The sequence below is a fragment of the Acanthochromis polyacanthus genome, chromosome 9, assembly GCF_021347895.1.
Source record: "Acanthochromis polyacanthus isolate Apoly-LR-REF ecotype Palm Island chromosome 9, KAUST_Apoly_ChrSc, whole genome shotgun sequence".
NCBI classification, from domain to species: domain Eukaryota; kingdom Metazoa; phylum Chordata; class Actinopteri; family Pomacentridae; genus Acanthochromis; species Acanthochromis polyacanthus.
Window position 1 is genome coordinate 5,798,027 of NC_067121.1, and position 18,602 is coordinate 5,816,628.

Here is an 18,602-nt window from a genome sequence, read left to right on the forward strand (position 1 = left end):
TTTAAACTTGAGTGAAATTTCTGCTGTAAAATCTGATAAAACTACAAAGTTCCACAGATGGCTGGGTTTAGGTAGTGTCTCTCCGACTTCCCATTCATTTCAATGGGGATGTCTAACACAGTTGCTTTAAAATTTCATATAAACCGTTTGAGGAATCACTAACAAAAGTCATAGCACACCATTCCTGATTGATCCACACATTTTGATATATTTATGTGCTTCAATGCAAAAGCTTTACCGTATGACTTAATACACTGAAGCACATTTAACCAATGAAGACGGACGGGTATGTTTCTGTGTTTTCATGTTACGGCCAGGCGGAGTGTGAACCCAAAAAGCAGACACAGACAGGCAGGCAGGTACTGATTAGTTTAGTTTAGTTTAGTTTATTTAGAAGGACAATGTGCAGTAACATTAAAAAGATGCCTGCACCAGATTTAGCACAGAGCTAATTTCCATCTGCAGTCCTTTGCACAATAAAAATACATAACACTGACAGATAAAAATATTGCAGTCACACAGATGGGATACAATATAAAATACAATACAAATATTGCATTAAATACACAGAAAATTCATAAAAAATACACAGAAAATTCATAAAAAACAAAAATACACAGAAAATGCAGAATAGTCAAAGTGTAAGATAATGATGTGAAACAGCTTTACTATTACTGTCTGCTCCATATTTTAGTGAGTGCAAAACTGATGCTCTAAAAGCCAATTTTTGACCTCATGTGAGACGTTTAGAAAATCATCGTTATTCTTTAGATTGTCAGGGAGCTTATTCCATTCATTAGTAGCTTTAACAGAAAAGGCTGACCTTGAATAGGCAGACTTTCTATTAGGAACACTGCAGTCTCCCCGTGATACAGAACGCAAGGCTGTAGTTGTTTTTTGAGAGCGAAGTTGTACATATGTTCTTAAAGGTGGTGGGGCAGCATTATGTATAGTTTTATGTACCAAGCGGATGTCTGAGTATCTGATCAGATTGTCGAAACTAAGTAAATTATATTTTTCGAGTATTTTACAGTGATGGTATCTCAAAGATTTTTTATCAAGGATTTTCAAGGCCTGATTATGTAGCGATCTAAGCGGTTTTAAAGCAGTTTGACTAGCTTGAGACCATGACAACATACAGTACAGAATATGCGAAATGATCATTGCATTGAAATAAGATTTTGCCGCTTCTAATGATAAAGAACTTCTGATGTAACAGAAGTTGAAAATGCTATATTTCAGTTTATGACATAAATTTTTAATATGGTTTTTAAAATTAAGAGTAGGGTCCAGATACATACCTAGACATCTTACTTCATCAACATTTTGGATTATCAAACTATTCACGTGAATATTAGGCAGAAAGCTTTTGATTTTTTTGTTAGAGAAATACATCTCATCTTTTCTCTGTGTTCAAAGTAAGGCAGGACTTGTTAAGCCAATCTGCTGCTTTGTTCATAGCAGCAGATAGCTTAACAGCAACAAAATTTGCATCGGGACCGTGAGTAAATAAAACTGTGTCATCAGCGTACATCATGATCTCAACATCATCACAAATAGAAGCAAGGTCATTAATGTACAAACTGAAGAGCAATGGCCCCAAAATAGAGCCTTGAGGTACGCCTGTTGTACATGGTCTGAGTGGTGAGAATTTATCATCTATTTTTACGGGTTGAAAGCGGTCAGCGAGATAAGATCGAAACCAACTAATAGTACTAAATTGAAGGTTTGTAGTTTTTTTTAGCAGCACTAGATGATTAACGGTATCAAATGCTTTACGCAAATCTAGAAACACAGCCCCAACTACACCCCCTTTATCTAGACTGGATTTAATAACCTCAAGAAGATAAACAAGCTGTATCAGTTGAGTGTTTGGACCGGAAACCAAATTGCATGGGATTCAGCATGTTAGTAATATCAAGATGCTCAATCAACTGTTCCGCAACAATTTTCTCAACAACTTTAGAAACAGCAGGTAGTATACTAATAGGTCTGTAATTCCTAATATCTTTTCTGTTTCCTGATTTTAAAATGGGAGTTACAATTGCTGTTTTTAATGCAGAAGGGAAGACGCATTCTCTAAATGATTTGTTTATTATGTATGTTATTGGACCTGCGAAAACATCTTTATATTTCTTTAATAAAAGCGGGTCAAATCCCCATGAATCCTTAGTTTTTGAGTTTAATAATGCAGAGATAATATTAAGAACTTTTCCTTCATTTACATGTGTCAAATCCATTATTTCCAACAAGGGGGATTGTTGTCCTTCAGTGGGACCCTTGGCCATAGCCCCAGTGGAGGTTACAGATATTGGAGACAGTACAACGTTTAGAGGTGTGCTTAGTTCCAAGATCGAGGTCAAAAAATAGTCCTTGAACATGTTTGCAACAGTTAAGCTGTCTTTCACAGTGGCTTGTGTATAAGGTATGGATGTTCCAGAGTTACAGGACTTTATATCAAGTTCAATTAGTCCATTTTCAGTCCGTTCCCTTCCAGATAAAGTGTCAATACATTTCCAAATCATTTTAGTATTCCCCTTGGCTTGTTTTATTATGTCTAAAAAAAGTCTGCTTTTGCTTTTCTAAGCTGTCCTATGACTTTGTTTCTAAGGGTTTTGAAAATCAGCTGGTCAGTCCTCAACCTGGACTTCAGATACTTTTTTAAGGCAGCATCTCTGTCCTTCATTAAAGACCATAATTTCTCATTAAGCCATGGTAAAGTTTTTTGCTTCTGAATCTTCGCTGCTGTGTTTTTGTAAATTTAGAGAGGATTTGGGAAATAGCATTTTTAAGGGCACTACAGGCCTGGTCACATTGCTGCCCAGAAACTAGATCATTTTGAACGGTTGTTTTTATCTCGGCATATAAAAGCTCCATGTCACGTTTAAGAATAGAAGATATATGGGTCTTTTTCTATTCTGATTTCTGTAGCGGGCTTTAGATAGTTTCCTAGACACCAATGTTAAATTATGGTCCGATAAACCAGTTATGAGGTTATAGGTTTTATTAATACGGTCTGACTTATTAGTGAAGATCAAGTCTAGTAGGGTTTTTGTAGAGCTGGTTATTCTAGTTGGATTTTTTACCATTTGGGTTAGATTAAATTGTTTGACAAGAAGCCTTAGCTTATTGGAGTTTTTTTCTTCAACCAATCGAGGTTGAAATCACCCATTAAGATGGTCTCCTTATTGTCACAAACTTTAAGTACCTCTTTTAGTGAATCAAAAAATTCGTTATTCTTTTCATTTAGTGCCCTATATAAGATTACAACATTAAAAGACATTTCTGGAGATAGACAAATTGTGGCTCCTACACATTCCAGGTTATTTTGAGGTAGTTCTAACTGCTTGCATTGAAATTTCTTATTAATATATAACAGCACACCACCCCCTTTTTTACGTGGTCTGTCTTTTCTAAAAATATTGTAATTCTGCATAGTATAAACACCAACTGGGGTTTTCTTTTTCAACCAAGTCTCAGAGAGCCCTAGATAATCCAAGTTAGAGTTGAGCAGTAGTTTTTCCAGTTGTTCAGTTTTAGATCTAAGGCTTCTAATGTTAATGTGTCCACCAAGAATCCCTTTTGGTTTAGCTTCTGGTTCCCAAAGAATTTTAGCATGGTTTACAGTTTTGAATAATTTCGTTTGGGATTGTCTATGACATACCTTAGCTGATACAGGTGTTAGGGCTGAAAATTTTATTGGACCTGATATTGAATCCATGAGCCCCGCTTGAAGTGGCGCAGGTGTTAGACTGCGCCCAGTCGCCAAAGGCAGTGGCTCTGCTCCTGGCCCGCAGCAATTTCCCGATGATGGTAACAATGGGGTTGCTGTGGCTTCTATCCATGGACTATGTTGGACCACTGATCCACAGGCGAGGGTTATATCATTCCTGATGCTCTCCAACCCAGAGCGCGTCTTTTGGCGGAGGGAAGTAAGGCAGACACGGTGCAGCACAGGAGAACAAGCCGTACAATCCGCTCCCAGTGTCAGAGGAGTCGGGGCCGCCGACCACTGCGTCCACGCCGATCACCGGTGCCTCGACGACACTCGGCAAGGAGATGGAAGAAACACCGAGATGAGATTGGCCAGCCGTGCAAATCGGTGTAGATAATGTGCGTACCTGTAGGTTTTCTGCGGTGCTCCCATTGCCAGTGGTTGTAGAGAAGTTGTTTCTAAGCCGGGGTCCATGATATTCAAAAACTTTAGTAGGTCCGGGGCATTGGTGGATGTCTCCGGACAACAAAAGGCAGATACTAATTATTAGTGCAAAACTTTGTTTTGGTTTTAGAGCGGTATTTGTCTGTTTCGTTGTTCCTCCGTGTAGAAGAGTTGAATGAATGTAGTTGCCAAGACATATTTTCCGTATCCAACCTGCTTGATCGATTTGATTGCCTGCAGGTTTCCAGACAGACATTTAAAGTTGTCGCCGTATATATTGTATAAATCCTTCAAGATTTGTTCCGTGTCAGTGAAGCTAAAATTGCTTGTAAGCATTACGCAAATCAAGAGAGCTGCAGCTACTCCCTGCACACCGGGCACCGCCATCTTGGAATGATCAAGGGATTTAATGTATAAAATAAACAGGGAGCTCTCCATATGGGAGGAACAGGAAAAGAATTTACCTGGGAATTAAATTGAAAGTCAGGGCGATGAACCAAGTGGCCATGATGGGGGAGAATAAAACTAAGCAAGGGGGTGACTCACATCAGCAGTCCAGGGTGTCGGGAGATGAGGCAGTGACAGAGCTGATGTGAACCGGTGGCGGGGACAGCGGGGTGTTGGAGCCCAGAGCACACGGGAAAGTCCAGATTGGGGGAAGACTGGAGCAGACCGGGGGAATCCAGAATGGGGAAGGCAGTGGTGGCAGAACAGATCAGACGGATGTATCCAGCTTGGTGAACTGCAGGCAATGACCCAGCGGTGAGCTGTCAGGAGAGTCTGGCTTTGATGCAGCTGATCCGACATGGACCTTCCGTAGGCTGGACTGGAAACCGGCGGTGGCAGAACCCCTCCGGGGGCTGGACCAGTGGTCAGGCTGGGAGGGGGCGGTGGCGGAACCCCTCCGGGGGCCGGACTGGGAGCCGGGAGCTGATCCGATGGGAACCCCTCCGGGGGCCGGGCTGGTGGCCAGACTGGGAGCCAGCGGCGGCGCGACCCCTCCGGGGGCAGAACTGGATCCGGAGCCAGGGACTCCTCCGGGGGCAGAACTGGAGCGGAAGCCGGGGACCCCTCCGAACTGGAGTGGAAGCCGGGGACCCTTCTGAGGGCCGGACTGGGAACCGGCAGCTGATCCGATGAGACTCCTCTGGGGGCCGGACTGGAAACCGGCAGATGGACCGATGAGGACTCTCTGGGGGCCAGACTCGGACTGACAGATGATCCGATGGGGACCCTAGGCCGTAGGCCGGACTGGGAACCGGTGGCGGTGGGACCCATCCGGGGGCAGAACTGGATCCGGAGCCGGGGACCCCTCTGGGGGCGGAGTTGGAACCGAGGGCCCCTCTGGGGGCGGAGCTGGGGCCGAGGGCCCTTCTGGGGGCGGAGCTGGGGCCGAGGGCCCTTCTGGGGGCAGAGCTGGAGCCGAGGACAGGACTGAATTTGGGACTGGGGACCTCTTGGGGGGCAGGACAGAGGACAGGACTGGACCCGGGACTGGAGACCCCTCGGGGGGCAGGACTGAGGACAGGACTGGACACATGACTGGGACCCTCTCAGGGAGCCGGACTGGGGACTGAACTAGACCCAGGACTGGGGACAGAACTGGACTAGGAATTGGGGACCCCTCAGGGGACAGGACAGGGGACTGAACTGGAAGACAGGGAACCCCTTGAGGGACAGGACTAGATTCGGGACAGGGGACCCTTCGGGAGACCGGACCCGAGTTGGGGATTCTTTGGGGGAAGAGACTGGGGACTGAACAAAACCAAGACCTGCGGACCTTTCCCCCTTTGGGGGACAGGACTAGATTCGGGGCTGGGGAAAGGACTGAATGTGGAACAGGGAACCCCTTGGGGGGCAGAACTGGGAATTTCTCGGGGGACAGGACTGGACATGGGACTGAGGAGACCACCTCTGCAGGAAGGCCAATTGGGGAGATTGCTGCAGGGGCGCCACTTGGTGTTGCGGTGGCGTGACTCCTTTTCGGGACTGGTGGGGAGGCACTAAGCCTCTTCAGCCTTGAGGAGGCGCTACGCCTCTTCAAGTCTGCCGAGGAGGAGCTATGCTCCCTCAAGGCTGTCGAGGAGGCGCTACGCCCCTTCAAGGGTTCAGGGGAGACGTTACACCTCTTTAGGGCATGGGGGGAGGCGCTACGCCTCCTTAAAGCTGCCGAGGAGGAGTTATACCACCTCAAGGCTGCTGAGAAGGCGCTACGCCACTTCAAAGATTCAGGGGAGGCGTTATGCCTCTTCAGGGCCCAGGGGAAGGCGCTATGCCTCCTCAAGGCTGCCGAGGAGGAGCTAGACCCCCTCAAGGTTGCCAAGGAGGCTCTACACCTTCTCAAGGCTGCCGAGGAGGCGCCACACCCCTTCAAGGGCTCAGGGGAGGCCTCAAGCCTCCTCAAGGCTGCCGAGGGGTCGTTAGGCCCCTTCAAGGCTGCCGAGGAGGCTCTACATCTCATCAAGGACTCGGGGGAGGCGTTTTGCCTCATCAAGGACTCAGGGGAGGCGTTTGCCTCATCAAGGACTCGGGGGAGGCATTTCGCCTCCTCAAGGGTGCCGAGGGGGCGTTATGCCCCCTCAAGGCGCTGCACTGATTGCAGGTGGAGAGCAGCTGTTGCTCCTTCACAGCCACTCTTGATTATCAGAGCACAGAGCAAGAGAGGGAGGGGCCATGACATTTCATGTTGCCTGCTGTGATTCATTTTAACCTAAACCCAGCTGCTGTTTACATCTAGCTTCTCTCCTGCTATCTCTACTCCAATAAGCTGCATTTTAATACAGCTGAATTCACCATAAAGCTGTTTTTATTTACATATTGTTTTACATATTGTTTCTGTTGTCAGACAATGAAATGAGTATAAAATAGTGACTGAAACTCATTCAGACGACATGATAACCAGCATTACTTCAGTTCTAAGCTACTGCTCTGTCGGTAAAATACAGATTTTTTTCTTAAATTGCATTGTTGTCTGACAAACTGTGCCAATAAATAGATATAAAACAACAGCTGAGCTGAGGATTTGGTGATATTTCCACGTAAAATATCATTCAGAGAGTCTCCTTTCTGAAGTTGGACGGAACAGCAGCTCAGCTGCACTTAAAGCTACAGACACTGAAACAGCCCTTTTAGAACATTGAACATTTTTGCGTTTGTGGAGAAATCAGTGCTCTTGTGATGTATTTTTGGATGAAAAATTGAGAGACACATGAAGCTGGTGTGAGAGAAGAGGATGCAGAGGGACAGGGTTAGATGGAGGCAGATGATTCACTGTGGCGACTCCTGAAGGGAAAAAACTTAAAGAAAAGAGGAAGATTCTGGAGACATGAGACTTGCATTATTTTGTTGAAAAGGTTTTAGCCAAAGGTCAGGTATTGGTATTGAGGAACATGAAATAGAGAATATTTAGTTTGTTTTTTTTATCTGATTTTCAGCATCACAGCCAGTCGTGAAAATTTACATCTGCACAGTTTAGATCAGAATGGAAGCAGAGATGAAGATGGGTGTGGTCCAACCAGTGACTGTAGAAGTACTCCAATAATATGGTAACCACTCAGTTGGGGTGGGAATCGATGGCCGCCTGACGATTCGATAACAATTACGATTCAGGGGCTGCGATTTGATTATAAATCGTTTATTGAAGCATCTTTAATTTATGTATATTGTACATTTTCTCCTCTAACCTTCAATTGTTCTTGGTCTTCTTCCTTTCCCAGACCCATTCTCAGTGTCAGTAAACTGACCTGACATCAGTTTATGATTAAATATTCTTCAGCAAACCTCTGAACAGGAGAGTGAATGATTTCTGTAACACTCTTCACACTAAAGGCTGAATTCTCACCAACATCCAGAATATTGTGTCAGGAAAAAACCATGTTGCTGCTCAGGAACAAATAAAAGTTCTTGACTTCCATTCTGAGCTCCTCTCTACGTACTCTACCTCCATACCTCCTCATTTCTCACAACAACTACTTCGAACTGTTCTGTGGTTGAGGCTGGATGGTAAAGGAGGTCATGCATTTGCAGTTTCAGCCCAAAGGTTTGGAACGACCTTCCTCCCTCAATCGAATGTTCCTCCTCCATTGACATTTATAGGAGAAATCTTAAGGGGTAGATTCTGTCAGTAGCTTTTGGTTGCTCCTAATAGTTTCTATTTAACATTATGCTTAATCTTTGAACTAATTGTATTAATTGTTGTCCTGCTTTACCTTGTTTGTAGTATTTTATTTTACTAAAGTACGTTATGAATCTTTATTCTGTTTTGATTTTTTGCTGCCTGACTGTTAACATATTTAGCACTTCAACATATTTAGTCAAATCAGGTTATTTCAAATGTGCAAAATAAATAAATTTGATTTAATGACTTAGATAAATAAAAATGCTGCAGAATGGATCTAAAGAGACTGCAGGTAAAAACATTAATATATGTGACTTTAAATACTGAAAGTTTGTCTGTGATGCATCAGTGATGTTTCCATGTGGATTCTTACCAGGGATCAGTGAGTCTTTACGGCAGTCGTACAGCATCCCGAGACCGAAGGGTCGACCGAGCGCTGCCACCTCCATCGTCCCTCCAGATTCACAGTCCATCACTCAGTCTGAAGTGGAGACAGAAAACAGCTGATTAGTTCACTTCTGAACTCTTCTGCTGTCCAACCTGTCATTTTATTTGGAGGTGGAGCCTCAGCTGAGTTCATGTTTTCAGAGCTGTTTGTTTTTTACACAAAACCTATCGAGGAAAATTTTATGAAACCTGCTGGTAGAAAGGTAGAGCTCATAAAAGATTGGAGCTAATCCAGATCAGTTGATTTAAAATTGTGAGATAGAGCATCAGGTGTGGCAAAAGTCTGCACTATACAAGTTTTCCTTCTAGTTTTTGTGATGATGAGTTCAGCTCATCAGAATATCACCTACTGGTCTGAAGTCTGCTGTTTTGAAGTCTATACTTTGATATTTGGCCGTCGGCATGTTGGTCTTTTGAAAGCAGAAGTAACAAGTGAGAAGTAAATCTAAGTGACCAAACTGAGAACACCATGACAACACAATAACAAGCTGTCAATCACATGGTAGCCCCGCCCCCAAACAAACCCACTTTATTGTCTGTTTTCATCTAAACAGGACCATGATTTAATAAATGAAGACCGTGCTGTAATGAAGGAGACTTAAAACTACAGAGTGAAACCATAAACTTAAAGTGAAATTAATCACCAAGATAACAAGTCAAGTGAGAAGTAAATTCATTTTCTCATAGAATTCTATGCAATCAGATGATGTTTTGCAACCAGAGTCGCCTCCTGCTGGAAGTTAGAAAGAATGCAGATTTTAGGCTTCACTTCGCTTCTGTTTCAGTTTGTTAGCATTTAGTTGCCCTCATTCATTTTAAAATGTATATAAATATAAAAAAAATCCTTTCCTTATGTGTGATGAAGGCTGCTAAGCTCTGAGTGAACACACACTGTTTGGAGAAGAGTTTATTGTAAAGTGAAGGCAGATGGACTGTGATTTAACACCAAACGAATTATAATGCATATCAACCAAAGTAACTGGAATGTTTGGTTATTTTTCTGGAGGTGGTGATATTTTCTGCTGCAGGCTTTTTTACGAGAACTTACTGTTGCTGGAAATAGAGGTCCTCGAACTCCTTTTGTTAAGCAGCAACTTCATAAGATCTCCATCTGCAAAGTAAAACCATAGATAAGAGTCTGGAAGTCAGAATTATGATATGGTCACGCATATGTTGCGCTCTTCACAATTTTCCTGGGTTTCATGATCAGTTTTCACAATATAGTAGTGGTGTCAAACTCATTTTAGTTGATCGGCCACTAAAAGAAAGTATAGCGCAACGGCTCCTTTCCAATTCTTAGGTTCGAAATTCACCAACCACCACTGGTGTGATCGATTAAATCACAGACTGTCCAGATGTTCCACTTCAGAGACTTTATTGACAAAAGTCCACCTGGGTGTACAGAATGTCGTATGTGTGGTCTGAAAATAAAAATATATCACAAAATATATCTCTAAGTACCAACTACTATTTAACAGAAATTTGTTAATTCAAAATGTCACAATGACATTGTAGGGTGATTTAAAAGTGAACTTGATCTGTTGGGAAGCAATGTGGGCCTGCAGATCTGGCTGTAGTGACGAGAAGGCCTCTCTCAGTTCCCGCTCTCCACCCTTGTGCCCTGATCAGAGAGTATCTCCAAGGGTTTGCCTCGGCAGGCCACAAACCTCCTCAGAGCCATCAGGAAGCAGTCTGTGTCAATACTGGTGAAGAGATCTAAATGCACCGCCCTTGTGGTCAGGCATTTAAATATTATGCCCCATCTCTTTTCTGTTCTTCTGCCGATCTTTATGGTGTAGGCACCGAAACAATCGACCCCTGTTGAATAAAAGGACGGCTTATGGAAATGTAGCCTAGCTGGGGGAAGATCTGCCATGCGGGGGATGTGTGGCTTCCCACACTACTTCCTGCATTCAGCACAGTGATACTGATGACGCCGTATGGCCTCTCTTCCTCTTAGGATCCAGTATTTCCTCCTCACTTTAGCAAACACTCGTTCACTATCTGGATGGTGTAGCTGGTCATCGTAATGCCGATTGAGAAGCTGCGTGATTTTGTGCTTGGGGTCGAGGACAATCGGGTGGAGGGTCTCTAAATCGATGTCTGGTGTGTGCCGTAGCCGACCACCAACTCTGATGAGCTGTGCAGTCTTGTCAAATTGTGGAGCCAGAGTTATAAGGTGACTACTGCTTGAGAGAGATTTCTCTGCCCGCATCTGTTCATAATCATAGGGGAAACAGTCCTGCTGCACTCGCTGGAGTAGGATGTTCTCTGCCTCTCTGTAGTCATCAGCAGTGAGTTGGGCATGGGCCGCCCCCTGCAGGGACTGGGTAGTGGCTGCAACCAGTTCATTCTAGGTCTTAGACTGGGCAATTTCAGGAATAGCGGTGAGGGCAGGTGTGACAGCTAGGCCGCAGAAAGTCGATTTCTTCAGTTCCTCACACTTGGCAGTGACGGCTGGCACCTGTTGCAATTATGGCCACTGATCAGAGGTCTTTCGTAGAAAGACTGGACCTTGGAACCAGCGACTTGTGGCTGTAAGCTCTTGAAGGTGCTTGCCTGGAGTGATGTCGTCTGCAGCATTATTTGCAGTCTACAAACCTCCATGAGTCTCTAGCAGTCAGTTCCTGAATTTCTGCAACACGTGTTCCTACGAACACTTTAAATCTGCAAGAATCAGAGTGCAACCAGGTAAGTACAGAGGTTGAATCAGTCCATAGGGTGATCTGCCAGATGGGCAGAGTGAGCTCTTCTTTCAACACTTTCGCCAGCTGTGCTCCGGTTAGGGCTGCACATAGCTCCTGGCATGAAATTGATTGGTGTTTCTTCGGAGCTACGCGAGATCTGGTGGTGAGAAAGGCAGTCTCCACTTCACCTTCAGCACTCTGAGTGTGCAGGTATGCAACAGAGCCATAGGCACGCTCTGAAGCATCACAGAAGACATGTATTTCTCTCTGACTGGTCTCTGAGTCCAGATGTTCGCTGGTGTAGCACCTTGGTAGAATGATGTTCTTAAGAGCAAGGAGCTCGCTCTCTCTGCCAAGTGTGAAGGAGGTCTTCAGGAAGGGAGGGATCATCCCAATCTCTCTTTTGGTCCCACAGTCTCTGAACAACAACCTTGGCTCTGGTGGTATACGGCACAATAAATCCAAGGGGATCATATTGGCTAGCAAGCACCTGGTAAATGGTGCGGAGGGTGACCACTGTGTGCTCAATGGACTGGAGCTTGTAAGACAGTGTGTCTGAAGAACAATGCCAGAGGAGTCCAAGAGCTTGTTCAGAAGTATCTGGTTGACCTTGGATTATCCACAACTCTGCGCTGGTTGATCTGATATCAGGGGGCAGGTGGGAGATAACAGATGGTTTATTACTCGCCCACTGTCTCAGTTCGAAGCCCCTGCTGGCCAGTGTGTGCTTCAGATTATCCACTAGGGCTTTAGCCTACTCTTCAGATGAGAAACTTTGTAGACAGTTGTCCACGTAGAATGACTTCAGCACTGCTTCTCTGACGTCTTCTCCCTCGCTAGTGTGATCGATTGCATGTTTTTGGAGAGCGAATGTGGCACAGGAGAACTGGTGGTGCCGAATGGTAGCACTCTCCATTCATAAATGTCGGGCGGTTCCTCGCGTTTCAGATCTCTCCATAAGAATCTGAGGAGGGACTGGTCCTCAGGAAGCAGTCTGACCTGATGGAACATGCTGCGAATGTCGCTGCTGATAGCCACTGCATGCTCCCTGAATCTCAAAAGCACAGCCAGTAGAGAGGGACCCAGTGTTGGACCAGGGAGCAGGCGTCGGTTCAGGTTCTCACCTTTATACTCAAATGAAAAGTTGAAGACCACCCTGTTCTTCTCATTGTGCGTCACCATATGGTGGGGAATATACCAGCTTGTAGGAGTGTCTTCTTCACCTGGTTTCAACTTCTCAATGTAACCTGCTGTTGCCAGCTTCTGAATTTCGGCCGTGTAAGCAGCTGCTTTCTCTGGGTCTCGAGACAACCTTTTCTCTGTTGCACGGAGCTGAGGGCGAACTGCTTCCTTGGGAGCTTTGAGTGGGGGCATGTTCCGCACACGTAGGAGGGGGGTAGCGTATCTGTGGATGCCCTCTACATCCACTCTGATTGTTCTACTCTCCAGCAGGGCAAGAGCCTCTTGATCTTGACGTGAGCAGGTGCTAATCTTCTCATTGCGCCAGGGCCGAGTGTGCATTTGCCACAGCTTCTCCACATGGCTGTAGAGTTCCGACGGCTGTGACTGGATGGACGTGAATAAGATCTGCTGTTCTGCCCGACAATGCCGCAGAGCCTGTGCTGGGCCTTGGAGAGTCCACCCAAGACGAGTCTTTACTGCAGCAGGGCCTCCAGGGGGTCCCAGGCGTACTGGCTCTACTGGTGTGATCAGGTGTGGGTGATCTGAGCCAATGAGTAGAACTGGGCGGACAAGGTGCAGCGGTTGTAGTGGTAGATCTTTCAGATGTTTATATTTCTTCTGAAGTGCCTCAACTGGATGGGTGTGTTCAGCTAAACCCAGGCGTTTTGAGGTGAAGGCATGTTTGATGGCGTAAACCCGATGTGGTTCAGCAGCAGACAAGATGGTGAAGGAAACCATAGCACCATGTAGGATTTGCAATTCTTATCTAACAGTTCTCAAAGGGAGATTTTCAGGTTCCCCTTGAAGGCCAAGCTGCTGAGCTGCTGCTTGGAGGAGGATTGTGAGCTCCAAACCATTGTCTAGTATGGTGTAGTCATCCATGGTTCTGCTTCCATTCCTCAGCACAACTCTACTGACTTTGAGCAGCACCTTTTGCCCTTCTAAAGGATGGTCGATGTATAGGACCTCCTCTGTAGTGCTGGTAATGGGGATTTTAGTGGCGTCTGATTTCGCTCCAACCTGCTCTCTACCGCCACCAGCCCGTGCATTGATATCATGCAGAGCAAGAAGGTGACGGCTACTACAGCTGTGGTAGCGCATCTTCAGGTTACATTCAGCAGCTCGATGGCCTTGGCCACAACGCCAGCAGCGATGGTTATCTTTAATCCAACTCTGCTTCTGAATCGAGCTGAGCATCTTGAAATTAGTACAGTTATTCAGTGAGTGCTTACTGTTGTCACAGTAGGGGCAGTACTTCTTGTTGAGGTCAGCTGAAGGTGGTGGAGTTGTCTCCTTCTGGGGAGCGGGTGCTGTGCTCATAAAAACAGTTGACGGTCCTGTTGAAGCTTTAAAGGCTTTCTTCTGATCTTTGCTCTTGACTTCCCTCTCTCTCCTTGTGCTGATACTGAACTGGGTGTTGTCTTCCTGTATTTGGAGCTCGTACTCTAGCCAACCAGAAAACTCCAGGAGAGTTGGTATCGGCACGGTGAGGGGGAAACTAGAGTGAAGCTCATGGGGAAGTTTACTTAACAGCCGAGACACATGTGAGCCACACTCTAACTCAACGTTGCCTTTTCTTCCCAGTTGCTCCAACATGCTCACCAAGGAACGCACACGTAGGGCAAACATCCTGAAGGCTTTGGTGTCACCATGAGTGATATTTGGTCCATCCATGAGTTCAGCTATCCGTTATAGGGCTAACTGGTGGGGCTTTCCGTATTGCAGGTTCAGAGCTGCCATGGTGTCAGTAAAAGGACGTGTAGAGTTACTATATGAGTCTGCAATGAGAAGCGCCTCTTCGGTCTTAAGGTGATCAATGAGTATTTGATACCTAAATCTTTCTGAAGCATCACTGGGGAAAAGGTTATCAAGAGCAATCCTCAGACGATTAAAGTCCCATGGATTTGGGCTGCTCATGTCAGGAATTGTGGGCGTTGCGCCCCTATAGAACCGCTCCTGTCCTCACACTGGACTTGGGGTGTGGCGACGGAAGTGACGGTAATGGCGAGTGTCTTGTCTCCTGAATGCAGGGCCTCGATCTGACCTGTAGTGATGCTCCTCACTCTCAGAGGAACTGGGATCGGACGACTCTTGGGATTTCCTAGTGATTGGAGCCCTCCTATGGTTAACAAAGGAGGTGGGTTGCACCTTGAGTGGTGGGGAGAGATGTGCTTTCACTGGGATGGGTTCACATCTCAAAAGGAGCAGATGAACACTCGGTCTCCATTGGGCTGGTGGTCCTGGGCTTAACTAGTTCACTTGATGCCTGCAGTTGCTGAACTAGACCACTTAATTGCTCTACTTGTTCACGTAGCTTGCGGCTGTCAGAGGAGTTTTGACGGCTGATTTGGTCCAGCTTGAGCTGATTATGCTCACTCTGATAACAAAGTGTCGCATTCTGCACCTTTACCTCCTCCAACTCTGTGAGCAGGGCTTCTCCATCTGAGCCTAGTCTCTGCTGGTCAGTCCACCGGCGGGATTCTGTCTTAGAGGACCACCGATCCTTCAATATCCACTGGGTCAAGGGGATATCATCCTGGCTGATGGGTGATAACGAGCGCTCGCCTCCAGTTGCTCCTTCCTCTGTCCTCCTCATAGTACTGAACAGGGTGAGCTGAGAGAGGTAGAGGATTACTCCTTTGGAAGCCGGTGAGGTTGTAGCCTTGCAAGTGTGCGGGAAGGGATGGCTGCCTCCTGACGCACACTGGGCTTGTCCTCTGGTACTTCAGGCATCCTTATCAGTGGCGAGATGGCGATCCGGCTCGAAGGACCATAAAAGAAAGTATAGCGCAACGGCTCCTTTCCAATTCTTAGGTTCGAAATTCACCAACCACCGCTGGTGTGATCGATTAAATCACAGACTGTCCAGGTGTTCCACTTCAGAGACTTTACTGACAAAATTCCATCTGGGTGTACAGAATGCCGTATGTGTGGTCTGAAAATAAAAATATAACACAATATAAGAATATATCTCTATGTACCAACTACTATTTAACAGAGATTTGTTAATTCAAAATGTCACATTGACCTTGTAGGGTGATTTATTGCTATACCACAAATGGCCACTAGATGGTGCCATGAGACCGTACAATACGTCCCTTCACAAAATTCCCTTAGGGGGATATATACAAAGGCAGTATCTTTCATGCAGGAAATACCAATAACTATATGCAATTAGTAGAGGTTAGCACTCTACAGCACATGTGCAACACACACACATATCTCTGCAGTGACAATAGCCATAGCATATAAACTTCTTCTACAACAGCATACGTGGTAATAAACATTAACTACTACTACAATAAAAACAGGCACATGCAACCGCAACACTGCATTCCGTAGCGCCACTTAACGACGCTCAATTAACATGATGCCGCAGATTAAATATGAAATGCACAAACATAATTCAGCGGATATCCTTCACACTATGTATATCTTACTTAAACAAACTTACGTTCTTTCAAATGACGCACACAACGGCATGTACTAACAAGTTGAACACCGTCCTCTCAACTGCACCAGGGCTGGAGCATACCAACTTAGACGGGGTGAAATGTACCACTCCAAATGGAAGGGTGCAACAGTCAAGAAATGTTCGCCTTTGTTACAGCCACATTCAGCTCAATCTGATCTCCAGTGATCAGTAAAATCACAGCGTAATAACCTATAAATTACAACAACAACTAATTATTGCCCTTTGTTTTGGTGCAAAAAAGTGCATTTTAAAAATGTTCACCTTTAATGAATTTTCTTTTTACAAAACATTATGAACAACCTGAAATTTCTTAAGAAAAATCAATTCAGTTTTAACAACATGCAGCCTCAGTTGATCATTTCCACATCAACACCTACAGATCACAGAATGTCTACAAAGGAACGCAACATTTAGTCATCTGGAACTTGTGACCGGCTGATTAGCCGTCATACCGTACAGCTGCGGGGAGGAACTATTTGGCTTAGCCGTTGCAGCCAGGGGAGTTAAATTGAGTGACGGACATGGCTCCAATACACTCCTGGGCTGAATCCCAAACCGCCCCCTACACACTACCCCTCCGTTTGCGCGTTCCCGCGGAGGGTCCTCCATATTAAGGGCCGTCCCAAACCGCGTAGTGCGGAGGGAGAGTGGACTGTTCAGCCCTTAAATAGCGAGTCTGCATCGATGCTCACTCTGGACAACTTTTTCAGGAAGTGCAACGTCGAAATGGAGGAGGAAACAACATATCGATGTAAGTTCCACATGCGTCCTTTATTTCTCCCACGCCTTTATCACACTGACAGAACATCACAAAAAGAGTGGTGTAAAAAGATAAATCAAAAGAAACAAATCTTCTTCTCTGCTGACGTTTGATTTAGTTGTGCACCCCCTGACACCTTAAAATTTGAACACAACTGACAGAATTAATTTATTCATTCATTTGTTGGATTTGAAATGCCAGATAATAGGATTGGAAAAAATGTGAGTGAAAAAAAAGTGGGATGCTTTCGTCTTCTGGAAGCAGCAGCGATCCTTGTTAGTTGCAACCTGTGCCACAGCGCTACAGCCATGCACAGTAGGCATCTTTGTGTTACCATGGCGATGACGTCTTCCGTTCTCCGGTGAGGCGACAGGGCATCCCATTCCTGACGATAGTATTTACACACGTGGACAAAATTGTTGGTACCCCTCAGTTAAAGAAGGAAAAACCCACAATTCTCACTGAAATCACTTGAAACTCACAAAAGTAACAATAAATAAAAATTTATTGAAAATTAAATAATCAAAAACAGCCATTACTTTTGAATTGTTGATTAACATAATTATTTAAAAAAACAAACTAATGAAACAGGCCTGGACAAAAATGATGGTACCTCTATAAAAGATTGAAAACTATTTGACCAGAGTGACATGATTAACTCAGGTGTGTCATTTCATTGACATCACAGGTGTTTCCAAACTCATAATCAGTCAGTCTGCCTATTTAAAGGGAGACAAGTAGTCACCCTGCTGTTTGGTGAAAAGGTGTGTACCACACTGAACATGGACAACAGAAAGCGAAGGAGAGAATTGTCCCAGGACATCCGAAAAAAAATTATAGACAAACATCTTAAAGGTAAAGGCTATAAGACCATCTCTAAACAGCTTGAAGTTCCTGTGACAACAGTGGCTCATATTATTCAGAAGTTCAAGACCCACGGGACAGTAGCCAACCTCCCTGGACGTGGCCGCAAGAGGAAAATTGATGACAAATTGAAGAGACGGATCGTTGGAATTGTATCCAAAGAGCCCAGAGCAACCTCCAAAGAAATTAAAGGTGAACTCCAAGGCCAAGGTACATCAGTGTCAGATCGCACCATTCGTCGTTGTTTGAGCCAAAGTGGACTTCATGGGAGACGACCAAGGAGGACACCACTGCTGAAAAAAACTCAGAAAAAAGCCAGACTGGAATTTGCAAAAATGCATGTTGACAAGCCACAAAGCTTCTGGGAGAATGTCCTTTGGACAGATGAGACCAAACTGGAGCTTTTTGGTAAGGCACATCAACTCTATGTTCATAGACTCAAAAACCAAGCATACGAAGAAAAGAACACTGTCCCTCCGGTGAAACATGGAGGAGGCTCAGTAATGTTTTGGGGCTGCTTTGCTGCATCTGGCACAGGGTGTCTTGAAAGTGTGCAAGGTACGATGAAATCTGAAGACTATCAAGGCATTCTGGAGAGAAATGTGCTGCCTAGTGTCAGAAAGCTTGGTCTCAGTCGCAGGTCATGGGTCTTCCAACAGGACAACGATCCAAAACACACAGCCAAAAACACCCAAGAATGGCTGAGAGAAAAGCGTTGGACTATTCTAAAGTGGCCTTCTATGAGCCCAGATCTGAATCCCATTGAACATATGTGGAAGGAGCTGAAACATGCCATTTGGAGAAGACACCCATCAAACCTGAGACAACTGGAGCTGTTTGCTCATGAGGAGTGGGCCAAAATACCTGTTGACAGCTGCAGAACGCTCACTGACAAATACAGAAATCGTTTA

The 18,602-nt window shown here is 45.2% G+C and overlaps 1 protein-coding gene across 1 annotated transcript in view; it reads right to left on the minus strand.

Annotated features, from left to right (window-relative positions):
* Positions 1–18,602, minus strand: part of LOC127535495 (cytolytic toxin-alpha-like) — a 96,593-nt gene that overhangs the window by 13,916 nt on the left and 64,075 nt on the right. The window lies entirely within an intron of this gene.